Below are 22625 nucleotides of genomic sequence, written 5' to 3'. Positions count from 1 at the left end.
ACAAGGCAAACAATCCCCACAAGCAGCGTGGTTAGGATTGCTATGAAATGCCTGCACATAAATAAAGACAAAGAGAGTGCAAGTTTCTATTTCCTTCTCCAGGAAAAGACAACAGAAGATGTGGCAAAGTCTATCCCTCATGTCCTGATACACAACAATGAAATGACCCATGCTGCAAGGAAATGTAAACAACCAAAAAGAGATGACAAAAATATTATATTTAACACTACAGCTTAAGTTTTCTTGACTACAGATTTCAGAATAGATTTTCAAAAGCTGGTGTCTAAAAGAACAAATAACAATCTTGCCAATGCTACCTCAAAGACTATCTGAAAAATAATGCAAAGAGGGTTTGGCTAAGGTGAGCTTGGAAATGCAGCCTCTAGGGAATCTGCTTTCTCATGAAATTTTAAAGATGTGCATAAAATAGCAGTTTAGGTTGTGTGCTTAGAACTGTATGGATTCAAGCAAGAGTAATGAACACTTTCTTTGTACCCATTTGTAACATGAAAGAATGAGCACTGGCCACGTAGATACTTAATATTAACCCAAACCTGGGCAAAATTCCTTGTCTTCCCCCTAATCCAAGGTGTTTGCTGGTTCTTCATCCCAGCAGTCAGCCTACATTAAGTGAAGGCCCCCCGAATTTCAGAAAAACATTGTTTGCCTTGAGTAAAATACAAAATTGTACTTAAGGATTGAAGTTTTCAGAGTTGGCACTTAAATTCAGGGCCAGCAGTCTTGGATGCACTGGTTCAGGCTGGAATTTGATGGTGGAGAATGCAAGCTGGAGTTTGTAACAGCTCTGGGACAATCTCTGGGCAGAGCTGGGTGTCCCAGGATGCTACTCAGAGCTGACAGCAAACCAGTCTTATTTTTCCCAAAGGTGCAATTTCTTACTGTGCCAGACTTTCCCATCCCTGTCCTCTCAGCAGTTTCTGCTCCCTGCAGGAACCCCTGTGCTTTGGTAGCCCTTGGACCCAGAGTGACAGGCTGGAGCAGAGGGTATCTCCAGCAGAGCTAAACTGGTGCCTAGACTGAATCCCAATGACAAAACCAGCACGAATCACACTGCCTCATGGACAAACAGCATCACTGTCTCAGTCTAAGCATTCTCAGTATTGCTTAAATCTCACAATTTCACTATTATTCACATTACTCCGCCTAATCTTGTCATTATTTACCCAAAAAAATAAAAAAGCTGCTCAAATAAAACCAGAATGTTTCAGTTATTCCCCTTTGCCAGTTAGTGCATCACATGCAGCCTTGCTTTGATTTCCCTGCCTTAAGGATCATCCAATTTGCTGCAATACTGCACAAAATAAACCACTAACTTCATAGAGCAAAAAAAGGACGGCATTTAATGAGTCAAAGACAATATTGCATTACCAAAACGAAGATTAAAGGAACTAAATTGTTAATTTAAAATAAGATTTGAAAGCTTTACAGTGCCTAAGAAAACAAAGAAGCCATACATGAAGGAAATACTAACCATAGAAATACAAATGTTATTGGTAGAAAACATAACAGGGCTTTTTGAGAGAACACCACTGAATGAAAGCAAGAGAAGCAAAAACTGGATGAAAGGAAGAAAGGATGAGACAGATGAAAGAAAAGATGAGAGCTGGGTGAGAAAACAGGAAGGTCATTTCTTTATCTAGACTTGCTAACTTCAGTGTTCAAAAACAAAGGCAGTGACTCTTCTTCGCAAAATTGTCTCCAAGGACTCTGTAGCCCATTTGGTGATATTTTTAAAAATAGTTTGAAGAAAAAGAAAACTACATTCTTTAATGTCACTCAGCAGTAGTTATGCAGCTGGGGATTTCTGTTCATACAATGGTTTAAAGTTTTTTCTGCTCTAGTTATTTCATTACAACCACAGATTTATTACATGGTAATTCCCTGAGCTCTTATAAATCTATTTGGGGATAGGAGGGGAGTTGTCTTATGATTCTGGTCTGGTAAAAAAATTCCCATATAAAATTTAATCTATTGTATCTCACTTTTGTATAATCAGATCATTAAAATGCATTGCTAACATGTAAATCTGAGCTAACCTCATTACCATAATTATGCTCCATAATTATTGAATAAACAAGCATTTCAGAGTTTCTGAAGTCTGCTGAGAATGCTTTTCCAGTTTGGGAGTGGCTTTAATTATGTGCTTCCTAATCATTATTATAAACCTTTGTGGCAATCCTGCTATGTGATTGTTTTAAATGCTGCTCCTAATGACTGGCAAGGACCAAAGGTTCGTGTGTTGTGAGCACATCAGACAGATCCCTCAGTCACATCCTGCCTACAGGGCTCCACATGCATTAGTATCATTGTTTAATTTATAGACAGGCCTTTGCTCAGAAGCCTTCGTGCATTTTCAGGAATTATAGGCAATAAGTCAAATTCTGCTTTTCCCTCTCTAAGGAGAATTAGTGAGTGAACATCTCTAAAGTGTTCTGAAAAAACATGCTCACCATAGGTTTTACACCTGCACTGCACAGATGACAGATGTCCAATGAAATAGCTTTCAAATGTACAGCTTTTTTTTTTTTTTTTTTTTTTGGTGGTTTGGTGGTGGTTTTTTACAATACTTAAATGTTATGCAGTAAATGAGACATAGGGTAAACATCAGATCCCCAGCCAATACAAACAGCTTCACTGAAGCTAATAAACTTTTGCAATGTATGGAAGATTCAGCCCATTACCTTTGGAAGCCATCATAAGCAGAACCCTGCTGACTTCTATAAGCCAGTTTGAGCTTTAATGAGCAGCACATCGTTCTAGGACCACCATTGTCAGAACATGTTGCATCTTGATCTAAACATAAAATGGATAATTACTGCCCTTGCAGACCCCCAGGAAAAGAGATCCACAATCTGTGGCAGATTTTAAAACAAATGGCTCATAAATTATCAATAAGGTGTTGGAAACATTTGAGTGTCCTTGACCCAGAGTGATATAAACAAAAATAGCCATGAATGATATTGACCTTTTCTCCTTTTATAAGTTTTTGTGTAGGAGACCTAATTAAATTCTGTCTAACTGTAAGAAGGTCAATAAGAGCAATTCATACAAATTTTCAGAGTGAAAATTTTTTTAGGTGTTTGGTCTATACATTAGAAAAAGCAAGTATAAAAAGTGTGGCAGGCGTATTAACAAACCTGCTAGAATAGAACAAACTGATTAACACCACCACTACAGTTCTCCACAGCTCAAGAGAAAATACAAATCACATACACTGGTAAAGGCCTTTTAATCCAAAAAAAGACCTTCTAACAAATAAAAAAAATCTCAATCAAACAGCCCAAGAATCAGATTACTTTAGTGTTTTTTATAGAGTCCTAGGTCTCAAATGATTTTCTAATAGCAAACAGGAGAAAGAGGCTGAAAATGCCCCATCCCTCAGAGGATAGCTCTTTTTCCCCAGTTCTTTGTAATAACATCTCTCAACAGCCTGTCCTCTACATATTCAGTCTCTGAGGTGTGCTTCCCCAGAAAGCAAACCAGAAAGGAGGCTCAGATTCGGGCAGTGATGAACATTACCATTCCGGTGAGCTGAAACTTGTCAAGCTCTCTTATCCTTTAGGTGAACATCACATTACTGGACCACAGGACAAAGATTTGATGTGAAATTACACTTCACTGTGCATTTATAGGATAGACAGACTGTTTTATCTTAGATGGGGGAAGAAAGATCAGACCTTTACATAAAAGAAAAAAATTATTCACATTCACTGACAATAGCATCACCTTGTAGCCAATGACCAGTGCTTTTTTTTGTCTATATATAGATTTTGTGCCCTTCTGCACAACTTTTTTTTAAGAGCTTTGGAAAGAAAAGTGACAGGAGCAAATATCAGTGAAATAAATCATTCACTCTTAAGGAATTAAAGATAAAGAACAAGAGGAAATTTAAATGATACAAGAAGTATATTCACAGAAACGTGTTAACCTGGAAATTAACCACAAGGAGCTAGTTAGGAAATAAGTCTCAAGCTAAATTTAAAGACCATTTAAATTTAAATCCTGTTAAATCCTGAGTCCATCCTTTCCTTACACAAGAATTTCCAGACCAAGATAGCTGGTAGGAGAAAAGATAAGATCAGTGCTTTGTTCAGTAGAAAATCTCAGCTCAATGCAGGGCTTAGAGCTCTCACCAAGAATGACACTGACTAATAACAATAATGCTTTTCATTTCTGTAGTGCTTTTCAGCAGAGAATCTGGAACTACTTTCAAGCATCTATTTATTAAACTTCACCATTTAAATTATATGTACATGCACATTTTCTGGATTAAAAGAAAAGGCACATAAGGATCTGGGGCTAGATTCCTGTGGGTGGGTGTGTGAAAGGCAAAAGGGCATAGTAATTTCAGTTTTTCTGGCAAGAATGCTCTTCCTCCTATTCCCTTTTTCTGTAACCAGAATCTTAGATCTCCACCTGCATTGTACCATGGCTTAAACAGTCTGGATTGGCACACTTATTTCGTTGATGAGGGGCAGATTTGGTTTCAGTGTTCGGCAGATAAGCCAAACTCACATCTCCTGCCCCCTCACAAAGCCTAGGAACCCCAGAGAAGCATTCCATGGTGATACAGATTTCTGAAAGAAACAGAAAGCCCCATGACTGAATAGACCCACTTGCTACCATTGCTCAGAGACAGACAGTGATTCATGGGGAAGGAAGAGCAGAAGGGGTGAGCAGGATTTGCCCTCCTCTGGAAGCAGGGGCCCAGATCTGCCAATCTGCCTCTTTGTCATGGGAGGTTCTGCTGCAACTGGAGCACTGAACTTAGAAGAATAAAAGATTAAAAGGATAAAAAAAAAACCCACCCTATATTATTTAGGTGTTCATTTTAGCTGGAGTCATTGCAGACCCAGCTCTAATCCCTTCACATGAAGAGGGAATCAGCAAAGAGCAGCTCAGAGACAGCAGCCAGCAACCAGCAGAGGAAGGGAACCTCCTACATCATCACAGAACATACAGGGATCCTCAGAAAAAGCACAAGGAACAAAACATCACTGCCTCAATGCATCATCTTAGCCACTAGAGCTGTGTGTTTTAGGGGGCAATTTCACAGGAAAAGTAAATTAGGGAGGAGGCAGGAATGGCTGCAGCGAGGACTCAAGTGGCCTGGCTGCTCCCTGGGTGCAGATGGAGTCAGAGTGGGTCCAGCTAAAGAAGTTTCTCACGCTGGAGCACCAGCTTGTTTGCTCCTCCTCTGCTCAGGAGCTTATAGGATCTTACTCATCTCAGGAACGCAGTCCCTGTGTCACCATGGAGCTGTGTGTGTGACAGCTTTCAGGCATGCAGGCAAACACTCACCATCATCCCATACACTTCATTTTCTTCAGCAAAAACCAGGGCTGATTAATCTAAAACACGTTTTCTTGAATTGCAAATCTTATTATCAGAAGGTGTAGACACACCCAGTCACTGAAACAAGAAGGGCCAGAGGTGTCTGCAGAGCCAGGGCACTGCCCAGGGTTCAGAGCCACCGCAGCACCTCCCATCATGTGCAGTCTTCACTGACAACCAGCCGGACAGGGGAGACAGCCAAGCAGCTTCACACCAATTCACAGGCTTCCTAACAACCCTCCTTTGACTTCAAGCAGCAGATTCCACAAACTCCATATATGCCATGAATCACTGGGATAATAATCATGAGCTGACCTTAGATTTTTTTCTGCCTTCATCTCAGGATGAAATGTGCTCTTTATATTGGATGGTTATTGACTGACCCTAGGACGACACACACACAGGGACCTTCCCACTGGCCTGGAGATTATTGCAAGATGATGTTCAGGGCACCAAATTCAGTTTCAAATTCTCTGTTTCACTGGCAATTTTTTTTTAGCTGAGAGATCGAGAGATCTCTTTTTTGGAGGGAAAAAAAAATAAGGGACTGAAATAACCCTTCTCTTTCCTTTCTGAAATAACCTTCTGTCCCCACCTTCTTCTTTTGTGTATCTTTGAAGTGCAAAAGAGCTGTTATTTCACACTGCACATGTTTGTGACACTTGATTTCAAAAAAAGAACTACAAACCTCTCTTCCCGAAGTAGCACTAAAACAGTTAATTACATTAAGCTAGTTAATAGCCTTTCATCATCAAGGACTGGTTCTTCTGCATGCACACACAGGCACATCATCAATTTATTTTGTATGTATATTCTTTTATTTATCTCACTCCTACCAGCTGTATGATAATTTATTCTCTGACACTCTTCTTAACTCATGAGTTCATTTAAAGTGCGATAGCAGAGAAAATACATTAACAGTTTCAGAGAACAAAACTTTTCTGAAAATGGAATCCAGCACTTTACTTTTACAAATACAGAATTTACACATTTGCACTTGGCTTAATTAATTAAATCCATACAGGAATTACTCACGCCATACTGGAGGGCACTGTATATATGCTGGTACCTAATTATCATCAATTTAGGCAGAAATTGATGCCAGAGAAAAAAGAGAAAGTCAGAAAACTGTCTCAATATGAGAGATGTGTTGGGACTGGCCAAGGAATGAGCAGAGAACCCCATGGTGATAGTAGCTGCTTTGAGGTGTCCACAGTGTGGGTCTCAATCTAAGACTCCACTGCAGCCAGAAGGAATGGACCCCCTCTTCCTTCCATTTATCCCTGTACACCTATCACATGTGGCCCATTTAGTTCATTTATCCAGCTGCAGATTGAACCAGGTTGGGAAAGGCTGGCTGAGCAGTGCTGGAAACAACTGGCAGCCAGAGGAGGGCTGGGGACAGTTTGAGAAGCACCTGAGCAGCTCACATAACCACACTGTTAGAAAACCACGGATTGTTTTCAACCATAAGTTTCTAGGATCTCAGAAAAGAAAAATAATAACTGGGACCCTTTTTGCCATGCCCTTCTCCTACATGAGAGCAACAACAGCTCTTCTCTTTTATTTGGGGAAGTGAGTTTGCAAAGGAGCCGTCTCCTGTCAGGGATGCTGCCAGCACTGTGCCCTCAGCAGAGTTCCACAGCCCTGGCACAGCCCAGCTCAGCCCCAGGACTGCTCCTGCCTTGGGAGGTTAAAAACCTGAGCTAACAGATCAAAGGGGTGGGGTTTCGTTTTGTTTTCTTTTTTTTTCTTTTTAATGAACAAATTTTTCTACTCTCTTTGCTCCTCAGCCTCTTCTTTGTAATCAAGAGCAGTTAGAAGAGAATTATCCAGGAAAAAGCCATCAGATTCTTGGGTAAAACAGCCACTGGGCAGAATCACTTCCAGATCTTGGCGTGAAACGTCAGCTGTTCTTTGTAAATGTTTTTTCAGAAGAGGCAGCTCAGACGTGCAGAGCTCCTGGCAGCAGCCAAGACTGGAGGGACAATGTGATGGAAAGTGCTGCCAAACTGAGAACACATCAGGTCCCCCCGCAGAGACAATGGCCCGGCTGCGAGGCAGCCTTCAGGATATGCAAATCAGCAAAGGAAAACAGGAACCTGTAAAAGTTTGGAAAATGCATACACACCCACAATCCATTGTAACAATCATTATTATTGATTTTGCTGCTGCCTTTAAGGGAGGCATCTATTACAGGAACCAATACTTAATGAAATTAGAAAGAAACACATGCTTTCCCATGTGATAATTTAAGCACACTTAGGCTAATGCCAGTAAGAACTGTGGGGTCCTAGCAATGGGTCCTACTTTCCTTTCAAAGCACTTTGACTATATTTATGCTGACAGAGCAATGCAGTCCTGCTGCTCTCTCTCAAAAGAAAATGAAAATCCTCATAAGGAGCTGGGTGGAAGACACTGACACAGAGGCTGCTGTAGGTCCCAGCTCAGGGTCTGACTAGAACTGCCAGAGAGGGTGGCTTTGTAGCAGGCTGGAGAAGAAATGGTTGTTCCTGCTGCTGCCCAGCACTGTCTGGGCCTCAGCTGCTGCACAATCATTTCCCCTCCAAGGCTCTCACACTGCATCTCTCTGCACAGAGATTAGGTGAGACACAGCAATAGAAACAAATCAGAATTTAGGAGCAAATAATATAGCTTCTAACATTTAGAAGCTTTAATATTTTGGATTTTACTTCATCCCTGTAGTAGTAGTCCTGTCTTGAATAGCCTCCTAGTGCAAAACCTTTTGTCTGAGCTGCCCCCAAAATCAGCAAGCAATCCAGGTTTCAGGTTAACCTGGTTTATAGCCCAGTGACTAAGAACTGGGCTGTTCCACACATGCCATTTTATAATTTAGGAAGTGGGAAGAAGAGAAGTGGAGCTGTACACATCCATATTCCATCTCTGCGCTGAAGCAGAACAAGCTCGAAATGAGACTATCAGAAGACTTATGCAAAATTCCTGTAATGTGTGCATTTCCACAAGTTTAAAATCATGACAGTCATGATGACATCTGTGCCAGTGAACATGCAGTGCTTTGTCACGCTGTTGTTGGCTTCCTTCTCTCAGCAGCTCCAGTTATTTTTGTGCTTCTGTGAGAGCTCCAGCGTGTCCTCCCGTGCAGCAGGACACAGAGCAAAGAAAGCCGTTAGCAAATCAATCCTAAAGTGATTTATTTCCAAGTGGCAGATACCAAGCAGGTACAATATATTTATCATTTGGACAAGGCCTTAATAAAGATAGATTTGAAGTGTAAGTCTTTCTAAGAAACAGCTTCAGCTGCAGACACATGCCAAACTCCCCTCACTGTTTAATTACACTCATATGCTTCAGCTAGGGTTTAATATTCATGATGTAGAATATTAATTTCACTTATAAATATTACAACTAATTCTCTAAAACTACAGGTTGTCCAGGCCCAATAGCATGAAACCCTTTTGAGATATCTGTTGATTATCAGTGTTGGAAAAAATATTAAAAATCAAAATTTTCTCCCTGAGACATTAATTGACATTAAATTGTTACCTCAGTAAAGGCATTTTAAAGTAACATGGGCAATACTGAATCCTGTGGAAGACTCAGAATAAATGACCAATCTCGGACAATAAGAGCCTTGCTTTAAAAGTCCTTCTCCTCTTTAGAAACTGAGCACTATAAAACTGGGGGGGAGAGAAGGAGAAGGAAGCAGCACAGTTTCTTTTCATCCATAAAAATACAATAAGCCTCCTTTTATCTATGCCTAGATAGCCCTCCATCATATAAATCATCTATTATTTACTGTAGTTTACAACAATTTCTGTGCTGCATGGCACAGTTTCCCAGTTTCTTTGAGACTAACCTAGAGCCAACCCCATCTTCTCACATAGATATTTCTTTCAAGTCAGTGGGAGGACACGTTTTAGAAATGAGGTTGAGCTACTCAGAGGGATTTGGATACATATTGCATCAAAATTGTGAGAAAAAACCGCTCACTTTTAGAATTTTAAAGGTTTATAAAACCTGAATAAAAATACAACTGAATAAGGAGAAAAAGCAGCGCCGTGAGTCCCCAAGGCTGGCAGCCACATGCTCGCTCACAGAGTGGATGTTCTGCCCTTTATACCCCTAGGCTCTCCTAAACTCTTGTGGGTCAATTCCTTCTCTGCCATCCATTGGTGGAGACTTTTTGTTACATCTTGAGTGGAGGTGAGGTATAGTACCAAGCTGGCCCTCCCCAAACATCCCAACTCCCCAAGCCATCTCCCACAAGGGGGAGGGGGAAGAGGACTGTGAGAGGATATATTGCAATAACATAATTATACATCTACAAAATTTGTCCTAACTTACACACAGTATTCATCCTTTAATTGTGAGAGCCAAACATTGCATTACTCATCTATAACAAAAATGAATGAAAAGTAAAGCTTCTGCATGCCTTGAAAATCTTATTTGCTCCTCTAAACTTAATTCAGCTGTACAAGTTCTCTCTATTCAGGGGCTCAGTAATATTTTACCTATTCCTTTATGCAGAGCTGCCACAGCATATTGTGCTCAGTAGCTATGTCTATTTGCTTTGTGAAATACAACCATAACAATGTCAAATTTCAACTATAAATAACTCTGTACTACCAACTGACTGTTCAGCACTCCTGCCCCACATATGTAATGTGAGCCAGGCACTTTGTTCAAGCACTCTGCCATCAGCCAAGAATAACCTTTCAGAAGTCAAGGGAACCATGTGGAATAAATCCACTTCAAGTGCAAAGATAAACACTTCAAAAAAGACTAAGAGGGAATGTCTGATCTGTGATTTCTCAGACACCCAAACCCACTATTCCACTGAAGTAAAAAATCTGCCTTAGTATCTCTTTTCTCCTTTCAACAAGGTTAGTTTAGAAGAGTGTCTCTAGGGACACAATCTGCCAAAGCAAAGATGCCAGTCCACTGGAAAGGAGCACAGAAATAACCCTTGATCCTCTCCCATTCACCCAATTCCTACAAACATCAGCTCAATTGCCCAAAGGGAAAGCAGAGCCACACTGCACCAATTAGTCACTATCACCCATTGTTGTGGATGGCAGGAACATCTGTATAAACTAGAAGTCATATTAACATCTGGTAAGATTTCTTAAAAACAAAGACACATAAAAATATTTTTTAAACAGTTTTAATGAAAAATAAGCTTTTTGCTGGCATTTTCTTTCTTAAATGCTTCCTCCAACCCTTTTTCCACTGAGAAATCCAACAAAAAATCCACACAATGGTACCCACAAATGATCTTTGCCCCAAGAGCCTCAAACATTTTTAACACTCTGTGTTTCAAACCAGTTATGCAAATGAACAGCTCTTCTTCAAGGTGACTGCCTGGGGACCATCTCCAGCCCCGAGATATCCATGTTTTCCTAAACCTTTTAGTGCATCTCAAAGTATGACAAGTGTTAATGGCTCTGATCGATGTTGCATTGTAGCACATCTCTTCCCTAAACAGAGAGGTCAGAAGAGACCAAGGAAACATCAGAGGAAAGCGTAAAGCTAAAATGCACATCTTAACCCTCTCTTGGGAAAGGGGAGGTAAAAGAAAACACAATGGATGGACTTACCTGCAATGTAAGAAAGGGAATCAAACAGTTCTCCGTATTTCATATTGTCACAAAACGCACACAGATGCACAAAAACACACTGAAATGAATTTGTAGATAACTCAGCCCATGCTGTTGTGTGTTGCTCAATAATTTCCCCAAGGTTTCACAGCAGAAAAGGCTGCTGAAGTGCAAAAGGACCTGCTTGACTTTAGGGTGGAGTTTGACTAAGGACTTCCACCTGATTCTCCGTGTGAGGAATATAGCTGAAAGACTCTAACATGATAGGTAATCTGCAATTTTGGATGATCAGATGCCACCTGACACCTTTTTAGCTTTCCTTGATGCATCTGTGTTGGACAAGTATGGGAACACAGGTTTGCTAACTTATGCTAAATGCCTCAGGGTAGAACATTAGTGAAATGGAACTTTTATAAAATACTTTTTATTTTTCTCCTATTTTGTAAAAACGAAATATATGTTATTGGGGCAGGACTGAAACTCTGTAGCATTTATCACAATTTGTTAATTTTAGAAATTAAGTTACCCTCACTAGGAAACGAGTATGGAATATCAGGGGTGAGAGATCAACTGCAATGCTTTATACAGAGAGTTTTTAAAGTCAGCTTTTGCTAGGCATTGCTAAGTCTGTATCTTAAAAATGGTAATCACCACCTGGTATACTCCATCAACACTTAGAAAACCAACAAAATCAGGCTGCACTTTACATTTAGGCAGCACATCAGAAAGGGAGGGAACATATCCATGTGCTAATGTAGGCAGACACATGGAAAGAGAAAGACATGAAGTAGTTTAGGAGGCATTATATAATAATTGTTGGCAAGTGTTGGCTTTTTAACAGCAATGGCTTTAGAAATTGGGCAGCAGCCCATCAGCCTGCAGGTGCTGAGTGGAGAATAAATTACTTATCTGTCCCTGCTGCTCAGTCTCAGGAGAGATGCTGCATTGTGTCATTCACCTTGCTGATCTCTTCAGACAGGTTTCTCCAATGACAGAATTTTAGTGCCAAAAGTGTTGATTTACTAATAAGGAAATGTGGCTCCTGTGGATTGATGTTTCTATATGCTGAGCACATAGAGATACCCTTGGGTAGTCACAAGGAGAACCATTTTCTAATTAATTCATCCACACATCTCCTCTTTTGGCTACATCTGTATACATCAGTAGTGACATCAAATTGTCTGTTAACTTTATCAGAAGTATTTCTTTTCCCCAAATTTCCCAGGGGCTGTATCAATACCTCTGTCCCTAAATGAAAGTGGCAGGCAGATGTAAAGTGAGTATCAACTGACTCCCCTATATGGCATGTCTCCAGTGCAGTCCAATGTGGTTATTAAAAGGTCAGAGATCATTCCAATTGACAAGGCACCAACTCCAAGTGACACTCATCCAAAAGTGCTAATGGAAATGGAGACAGAAATTGGAAAATCTGTAGGAGACATTTTGACAAGCTCAGCTGAGTAAAGATCCCTGAGGGCAGACAAAGAACTAACATAAACCAGTATTTTAAAATACCTAAAAACAAACAGGGAAGCACACAGATATAGGCATTGACAGACCAATATTCAAGAGCATTTTGCAAATTATTTTCATGGTTCAGGAACATAAAAAGGCAAAAGTCTTCAATTTGATACTGCTAGCAGGTGGTATGTTTTCAAGAAAATGCAAGTTTCCCTTCCTTTGCCACCTCTATGCTCCATGCCTTTGCTTTCTTAGTGGGGAAAAAACCAAACAAAATACAACCCTGCGAAAGGGATCACATTTAATGAAAAGGAATTCTGACAACATTCTTGATGCCATTCCTTATATATTATTGTATTCAGAAAATCCTACGATTTCTCAGCCAGAGAAAATTCCTTGACTTAAAATCAATACCCAACTAAAGTCCTTTATCCTGCCAGCAATTGCCTTTTGCATGCAAAGCTGCTACATACGCCTTCATTGGGTGAAAAACTAGTAAGAGTTTCCTTAGATCGACAGAAAAACAAAGAACTCGGATGTCTGCTCTTAGCACTTCTGTGCCTAAGAGGATTGCTAGGAGATGGTAATGGCCACATCTTGGGAAAGTCAGGTGAAACAGCTCTCAGTTTCTTCAGTAAGTGCAAATCTCCAGATTGCAGCTGCCTGCATAAGTTGTGTCAGCCCACTGACATGCAATTCCTAATGTGCTGCCCAATGTAAGTCGTTCCTGGAAGGGGATGCCCAGCTGCCTTGCGCGGAGGGGGACACAGAATGGATATCTGAGCTGTCTGAAGTAGGGGTCAGAATGGAAATTATCACAAATACGTATTTAAAGACAAATCTTTCTGACAAAACCTTAGCAAGCTGAAACAAAGATATGAAAATCTTACTTCTTCTCTGAGCTGCCCAGACTGCATGAATTTAGAAAAGTGGATCAGGAATTTGCTTTACTCAACCATATACCACTGAGGTGATGTTGGTTTGAGGGTAGCAGTCTTTTCTGAAATCTACAAAAATATTGAATTGCCTCTTATATCTTAACCTTTTCCTGTTAACCTGCCTGTCTCATGCACTGGGCCCTGTGGCACACACCCTGCGATTAACTAAAGCCCATGTGCTAAAAACACTGCTTCAAAGCAGCATCCTGATGATTAACTGAAAACATCTGCTGCAAACAGTTCTGTGGCCTCTCTTGTCCTTCTGGCTCCCCCAGCAGAGAGCTGGTTGGTGGGGCACAAGCTTGCTGAACTAGGAAAGTGGAATCCCAACAGAGGGGAGCAGCCCTACATGGCTGGTGGTGCAGTAAGACATGGGCAAGATCTGTTTCCAGCTCTACATTGAGTCCTTTGCATTCATCTTTCTCATTAGTCACCTGGAAATGGAGAAACAGGAAAAAAAGTTGCCTAAAGAAGGTCAAGGGACATTTGTTCTATGTTTGTTCTAATAAAGTGACCAAATATTCCTTTGCCAGCATTTTCCAGGTAGATTCAGACTTTATCACTTGTGATTAGACAGAAGGTGAGCCATGTCACCCTGAAAGCATCCTGCCATGGGAAGGCCATGCTCATCAAGGTCAATATGTGCAGAAGATCAACTGACTTTTTATCTGCCTCATAGCTACCTTCTTTTTTTACAGGAACACCTGACATTGATTCCTCCCCCAACCCTACCATGCTCTTCCTTTGAAATCAACTGATGTTAGTTTAAAGGAGAGTAGAAATAAAAAGCACTGAATTCTATAGATCACATATATTCCAAAACTTCATAGGATGTGTATTCTCTGTGTTGAAATTGCAATCTATCCCCTATAACATTTTCACCTGACCTGGTAGTAGCTGGTATTTGATCACCTCTGTTTGAAAGATTCTACCTTTTGTTCTTTGTGGTTGCAGGGCCATTTTAGGCTGTATTTTCTAGCCAGCCTTTCCATAACTTCTGCAAAAGCGGTAATTTCCACCAGCACCTTTAATGCCAGCACTATCTAATCCCCTCCTGAAATGCAGGGGAAGGGAATTTAGAAGCAAGTGAAAGTACCTGGATGAATGAAGAAAGAGGATATCCCAATGTCCAAACCTGAACTAATTAGTGTGTCTGCATGCATGTTGTTTTATTACAGTCCTGACTATTAAAAATGGGCAGTTGATCGCCGTGGTGGAATAAGAGTTTGAGAACCTCATGAGCTCTCAGTGAATCAAGATCACACAATCCCTCATGCTAAATAACTGTGCTGATGTGCTCTGGAAATGCAGAGACAGTCTCTGCTCCTTGCACAGCCTGTTTATCACCTCAAGTGGGCTGGTATGAAAAGTACATCTAATTAAAAAGGCAATGAAGCAATGTCCAAGAAAAAGCCAGGGTGACATGGGAAAGAAATCAGGTGTGTGGTCACCTGTACTCCTACACTGACCACTGACATTCAAGTTTGAGGCATGCTGGGTGCGTTTGGGGCTTTTCTACTGTATGGTAGAACTCAATTGCACTCTGCAGCTTTAAGGTCTGACGCCCAAGTAGGCAACTTGTCTGTGTGTGGCACTTCAGACACCAGATCACTCAAATTTATATTAAGGAATGTGGGACAACAAAGCTGAACAGGGGGATGTCCTGGTTTGAAAGACAGGTGTCTGACAAGGAAGGTGGGAAGCTCCCTTGGAATGAAAAATATTACACCCTTCCCTCCAGATTATCATAGCTTTGAAATTGCTGGGCTTTCAGGCAAAGACATGGGAAAAGGTGGTCTGTGGGCTGTTTTCTACCACCTCAGAGCTCTGTCTTCCCCTTGATCAATTAGCCGTGGATCTCTTCATCAGAATAATTTACCCATGAATGGCAGGCTCATTTCTGCCTCAGTACCAATTTTATATGTTCCTCAAATCTTGCCAGCTCGTACCACCTCCTCTCAGCCCTCCCTCTCCTGAAGTGACAGCAATGCAATGCCTGCCCAGGAGAGCATGGCAAGAGACATGGCCAGTACATGGCCCAATGCATCCTTGGCAGGAGAGAGCGGGGAGGGCGGGCAGGCAGAGAAGGGGACATGGACACAGGAAACTATTGGCTGGTGTGCTGCCTGTGGGCTAAATTCTTCTTCACAAATTCACATCCCCACATCCCTATGTGGATGTTTTCTTTTTTTTTTTATTTTTAATTACTCTTGAATTTCCCATGGCTTGAGGGGCAAAGCATTAACGGCAGTTGTTTAATTATACAATACTCCAAGGAAGCAGAAGTCCTGGCGTGCTCTGAACTGTATTTACCTGTGTTGACCCCACTTCAGTGAGGCAGCAGAGCTCAGCAGAGTCCAGTGGACATCACCACTTCAGTCTGTTTCAAGCTGATGTACACAGATGACCTCAGCAGTCATAAGGGCCACAGACTCTGCTCAGAACACATTTCTTTCCATGTGCCAGTCAGATCAATTTTTACAACTACACATTTGACAATGCTGCTTTAAAACTGTGCTATGGATTTCAGGGATCTGTAAGACTTTTGTAAAGAAAAAAACACCCATGGCCTCCACAGAAATAATCTTCATCAAAGTAATGTAAGGGCAGGCACATACATTAACAAATCTATCTAGTAACTATTTCTGCATCTTGCACTGTATTCGGAAAATTCTGAGGACTTTGAGTAGCAACAACACGGACTAACAACTATCAGCAGAAGCTCCACAGCAGCTGCTCTCAGTGACTGTCAGGATATGGGAGCGCAGCAGATGAGCAACACCCCACAACAAAGCCTGGGGTGACGCTGTGCAAAGGGAGCAGTGCTCCATCCTGCTCCTGCACACAGGTTTGAACTTCCCTTTACTGCAGTGGCACAATACCACTATGAAGTGGTGCTTCCCTTAATTAAGCCGAAACTAAGACTACCATGCATATTAATGAGCACCCTAATGAGCATTAATTTTTGATGTTCCTTGTTAACAAGGATTATAAACTATGACAAATTTCTCTTTGACTGAATGCCAAAATTTGGATGAGCGGAGGTTTGGAATTGTAAATCTGCAAACTTCCCCAGGGCATTAGAGCACCAGGCAGATACACTCTGAAAGCTTGCATGTCAAAGAAAAAGTATAAATGTCACAACAGGCTATCATTCACTGCCCTTCTACACGTGTCAGTGGAAAAGCACTCACATCTTTCAAGGAGAGGCAATTCACATTCAAAGAATAATAAAGGAAGTACCCAAATTTCAAATGGTAAAAATGAATTATTCTTCTCTCATTGAAAGCAATGAAAACACTTTAATATTGAGAGCTGTGCATGAGCAGAGGTGAACTCACCCCTATGAGCAGTGTTTGTGCAAACACTTAGACTTCTGTGCAGGTCTAGTAAACATGCAGGTTTTCATCTGTTGTCATGACATTGGCATGAATAAACTAGGCAGCTTTAAAAGATTAATGTATCTCAAAAAAAGTCTGGCTCACACAACACAGTTACAAGAAATTCTAGAGGATAACAAGTCCATATGGATATTCCATGCAGATATTTTCAGGGCTGTCCTATGCATGCCAGATTGGTGATTCTCATGGGTCCCCTCAACCAAGGACATGCTATGATACCATGATTCTGTTCCTGTTCTAATTTTTACACAGGGAGGGCTTCCTCAGCTTCAGCTGGCTGACTCAAGCAATGACTTGCAGGGCTCCATCACTGAAACACACTCTAGGTGTGTCCAAGACACTGTTGCATTGTTCATTTGAAGACAATCAAAGAAATTTTTTTGGTTTTAAATTCCTACCTTGCTTTTGTTCTCATTCTATCACAATCAAGCACCACTTTGAAGATGATAAACATGACACACCAAGTGAGGCTCACAACACACCAGCTGAGGCTCATCTGCACTCCTTGCCCCTCACTGGTTCAGATGGAACAAACTGTTGGTATAAGAGTTCTATTCTCAGAAAAACATGAGGATAATGAGGAAGGAGGGAAAAAAACATGAGGAGGAGGAAAGCTGCAAAGTCAGGAGAGCCTGCTCTGCTTGCAGTTTCACCAAAATCCTCCAGCAGCTCACTGCTACACTCCACCTTACCCATCTAACCATCTCATAAGTATGTGATCCAGACTGGTACTCGTCATGATTCTTGCAACTAAAACTGAGGCTTCATAAAAAGTGACTTTTCAGAGTTATTTCTATTTCAGAATATTTAAAATGAGAATTTTGTGACGTTTTCCCCTTTTTGTTTTCCTCTGTATTTTCTTCTAAGCATCACTAAAATCTGTGGTGACCTTCTGCTTTGTTAGAATCTGGTGTTCAGAAAGGAAATGCACCACTTTTAATAAATTTTGAAAACTATACTTTTTCCCAAAATAATAAATTCAGTAGTGTTGATACCTGCCATCCACCCTCACCCCCACAAAAATCTTCCTAAACAAACAAAAACAACACGTAACTTTCAAAAACCTACTCTCCATCAGCAAGCATGGGGAATGTCTAGCAGCCACACAAGGTCACCCAATTCTCCATAACACACATGGCAAAACTCAGTGATCACTGATCTTCTGTGCTGCACCTCCTGCTGACACTCCACAAAAGCCTTTGCCTGTCTGGTTACTTAATTTAGTTGATTTTACCCTGGATGTACTTGAATAGACTTGCTCCCCTTACTGCTCTCACTGCTGTTAATAAATTAGAAAATGGATTTTAAAAAAACCCACTACTCTCCTCTCTATACATCAGCCAGTCCTGAATTGCCATCTGATTTTCTCTGTGATTGCTGACACTTTCAGACAGTAGAAATATTTCTGACACTCACACTAAACCAACCTGGATATTTTACACCTGCTGAGAATCTCAGAGTCCTGTCTCCCCAGCTGGGAAGGTGGGAATAATGTTGGTCCTTTCCAGTGATCCATGACAAATTTTCATTTCTATTTTCAGGTCACTTTCTATTGGTGTGCCTTTGATTTCTGTTTTTTGATGTTGTTTTCAATAATCAAAAGAATAAATCCAGCTTTTTACTCACATCTTTCAAAACTATCATCAATTTATGACGGTTTCAGCATCCCAACAGGACAATTCAGAAAGACTTTCCATTAATATTTAGAAAGTAGGATCTCAGTCAAAAGAAAAATGAATTAACTTACAACTGTTGCTGAGGACAGGAAGGTAATTGTAATTGAAATGTATCATCATCCTTATTCTTCTGCCAAAGTGAATGATAACTGATAGCAGGATTTTCTAACTATCCTCCATATTATAAGTATTATGGAGGAGTTAGTTATTCTTTTCTTTGGAGCTGTGGAAAAATTTGGTCTACCTAGATTAAATGGCGAATCAAAAAACACTGAGCTAAAAGTAACCAGTTGTCCTAGATGAATAATGATGCTTTGCAGTCACTTACTCCACCCTGGAATCTGTTATAAAAAAAAAGCTCACACAACCTAAGCACCTGGGATAGCAATGGGGGCCACTCCTCTCAGTAATCTCCCTCACACACTTCTGAAAAGGATGGAAAAAGAGATTAATTATTACAAAAATCATATTTTGGAGAATACTTTTCCAACTGACTTGGAAATACACTTTTTATGTAATAACTGATAATGGTATTTTCCCAATTTTAGTGTTTCAGAAAGTGATTCAATAGAAGCATGGAGAGGAAAAGCCACCAACTGCTGCTCAAAAAGGCCTCTCATTTTCGGATGGATGAAATCAGAATTGGTGTATCCTGCAACAAATGGCCATTTTATCTGATCAAGGTGTGATTCCCTAATTATAAAAGGTATGAGTGTGAGTGTATGTATGTGTGGTTTTGGAAAGGGGAAGGAAGGTTCTCCACCAGGAAAAATCTCCCTTTAACATACCAGGAAATTTGCCAAATCACTATGCAATTATCAGAATATCACTTGCTTGGAAGTGCCACTAGACCTAATCTCAAAAAAAAAAACCAAAAAAAAAAAAAAAAAGATAAGCCAACAAAAAAGTAATGTTTTTATGTTGATTAACAGAGTTTCACTGCTCAGGACAGATCAGATGACCTTCACCTCTGTCAAAACATGTAAGAATTGAGCTCCCAACATGCTGAAATTCCCTAGTTCACAGATGTCAGGAATCATGGACAATTTGGGGGAAAAAAACAAAACAAGATGACAAATAAAACAACAAAACTCAAAACCCCATGCCTGCACTTTGCACAGGCTCACACCCACACCCACAGACATGAAAACAGACCGACTGCTAAACCAGGTGTCTGCTTCCCACTGTTGCCCTCCATGAAGCAAAGTAGTGAAGGCATGAGGACAGACAATATCTCCTGGCACTCCATATTTCAAAATCAATCACTGTCTGTCACAGCACAGAAGAGCAGGGGCACACTTCTGCCCAGTGCTGCCAGGAGAAAGGGATGAGTTGATCCGCTGGGTGCCCACAAGGCCTCTTCCTAGGGGAAAGGTCTGCAGTGTGACACTGGGAAAGGTAATCTGAGCTGCAGGGAAACACAGGGAAATGACAGGGATCCCCCACTGCCTGAGACAGGCAGGCAGCCTGCTCCCCTCCCCTGGCAGCTCTGCAAGGGGTTGGCAGCAAGAGGACATCTGCAATAGCATCGAAAGCCTGAGGCCGATGATACCCTGCTGTCCTTTCCCTCAGTGTGGCCCTTTCCCCTCTTTCTCCCTCTCTGGGTCCAGCACAGCCCAGTGATAATGAGCAATTTAATGTTACATATAAACTGTGTTGGCACTGTGTGGATCAAACTGGCTTTTCTTAGCCAGCAGTGACGGGTTCAGTGGTGCATTCCTGACTCCAAGCACATTCCCACTGAAATCTGCCACCGGGCAGCCAGGGCAAAAGAATGGGATCAGCATCAAAAGCTATTGTCTTTCTCACCTCACCTTATTTAAATACATGTTTACAGAGATTGATATTGCTGTAGTCACTGAGAGGACACAAATAAACTTTAATTAATATTGCCACAGCTCAGTTCAACAGATAAATGATTAGTATTTAACATAACTCTAAGAGTGATTTCTAAAAGGAGAAACTCACATTTCATACTTCCTGTTCATGAACAAAAGTTATAGTGAAATTTAGCTTGGCATTGGCTGGGCTTTTTGAGTTAAAGGGATAAACTCCATTAAGTTTCTGCTGATAAAATGTTGTTTCAACTCATCCCATTGTCTACTTTTCCCTTGCCAAGATCTCCAATTTGTTTTTTTCCCTTAGTACTCCTATCTGCACTAGAGGCTACATAAAACCAAAGCTAGGCAGTGGAATATATCCTTTATTGCCTGTTGATAAGCTGGCAGTCTGCAGGGATTGCTCCATACAACAGTCCCACAAGTTGCTGTTGATGAGCTACCATGACTTTGCACAACAGGATTTAACTTGCATCTATTCCAGTTTCCAAGCAGTGAGATTACCCACACCACCAGACATCCATGTAAATGTGTATTATTGGGACTAGAAACTTTCTTCTAAGAGAAAAAATAACGTTTTAACAATTACAATATTCTGTTTTAACATTCGTGACCAAACAGTTGGGCCACTACATGAGAACCAACCCAAAACTGATTTATCTGGTTTCTCTCGCCAAGCTGAATGACAAGTTGAAAACTAAAGCAATCAATTATGTTTAGAAAATAATTGCTTCAAATAAATAATTGCTTTATAAAATACTTCCTCTGTCCATGATGTAGGATAGAATTAAGGAAGATCAGCAAAGCACTCCTCCATCTTGGTAGATACAGTGCAGATAAAAACACCTCCCTTGCAAAAACCTCAAAAAAAGAAGAATATTGTAGTGGTTTTGATTTGCTTATTTGAGATTTCTTGGCGAATGCACTAATTTAAGTGGTGTATCTAGCATTGGCTAAATCACTAATGCACCTACTAGAATTATTTATTCATTTCTTGCTGTGAGATAGGATTAGGAGGGAAGGCAAAGCAGGCTCAAATTTTGAAGAATATACAGAAAACTTTATTAATAGAAACTAAAAGACAAAATAAGAATAAGAATAAGAATAAGAATAAGAATAAGAATAAGAATAAGAATAAGAATAAGAATAAGAATAAGAATAAGAATAAGAATAAAACCTTCAGAACACTTCTGCCCCACATCCTCTTTTCTTTCACACTGACAACGTGTAGAAACAAATTACTCAGTTTCCCATCTCTAAAATAGTCCTTTTCCAATTTACTTAGGGAGAAGAGTCTCTCTCATTAGTTTATGGAGACTTCTCCACAAGAAAATAGTTTTCTTGTGGTTTTAATTTCCATGAATAGCAGCTGCCTGGGAAATCTGCAATTGTGAAATCCTCCGATCTTTTCACAGCCTTCCCACAGCTGAGTTTATGGGCTATGTCAATTTATGGGACACATTTTAAGGATTAGCAGTTCAAAAGCAAAGATAATCTTCATCTAACTCTGAGATCATCTTTATCTCTGGGAATAGAGGCCGTCTTCATCTTCCCTGGGGGCAAAGGGTCTTCATCACCCTTCACACTCTCTCTGTTTAAACTCCTTATGGGATTATAGCTGCTTCAATATCTGCTTACTTCAGCCCTGGTGCCTATGTGCCCTTATGTCTATGGTTAGAACGCTTCATCTACCCTATACTTTTCATGAATTACAGGGAAAAAGAGTCTGATGTATCAATCATATCTTGTCTATAAGTTTATAAAAGAATTTTGGTCCAAGACATCTCATCCCTTCTTATCTGGGACCTGACTCTTCTTTCTTGTCTGACTTCAATGCCTCTATGTTGTTTCTGTGTGTATGTTTGTCTTTTACTCAAGAGAGAAGAATTGATGTCTGTAGGTTTTATTTGTGCAGTGAAAGACTTAGTAGTGGTTGTATTAGTTGGGGTGGAGTATTTCCAGCTGCACTGGGGGCTGGGCCAGGACAGTAGGGGCTTAGCGAGAAACAGTGGTGGTTGCTCTAGCTGCATCACTATTTTTTGGCTGCTACTGGGGCCCAGCGGACCCCAGCTCAGCCCTGGCCGGCAGCAGGGAAAGGCTTAATGTTGGCTAAATGTTAGCAGCAGCAGCATTTCAGCCATTTCACCTAGACATGCTGGGGGAGTGTCACAGTGGGCAGTGCCCAAGGTGCTGTTTCCCTAAAGAAGTGTCTTCAGTAAGACGTGTTCTCAGGTACACAGGCACACTAGAATCAGTGTGATTATCAGCTCCGTTGTGAGATGAGAAGCCAGATGTAGAGAGATGCAGAAGCAAGAGACGGGGTCTTTATGTGGGGTTCCGCAGAGAGCCTTTATTAGGTCTTGCCACAAAGGGTCCC

The sequence above is a fragment of the Catharus ustulatus genome, chromosome 14 (assembly GCF_009819885.2).
Source record: "Catharus ustulatus isolate bCatUst1 chromosome 14, bCatUst1.pri.v2, whole genome shotgun sequence".
NCBI lineage: Eukaryota > Metazoa > Chordata > Aves > Passeriformes > Turdidae > Catharus > Catharus ustulatus.
The sequence above is the reverse complement of the archived record's forward strand: the minus strand, read 5'-3'. Positions refer to the sequence as shown.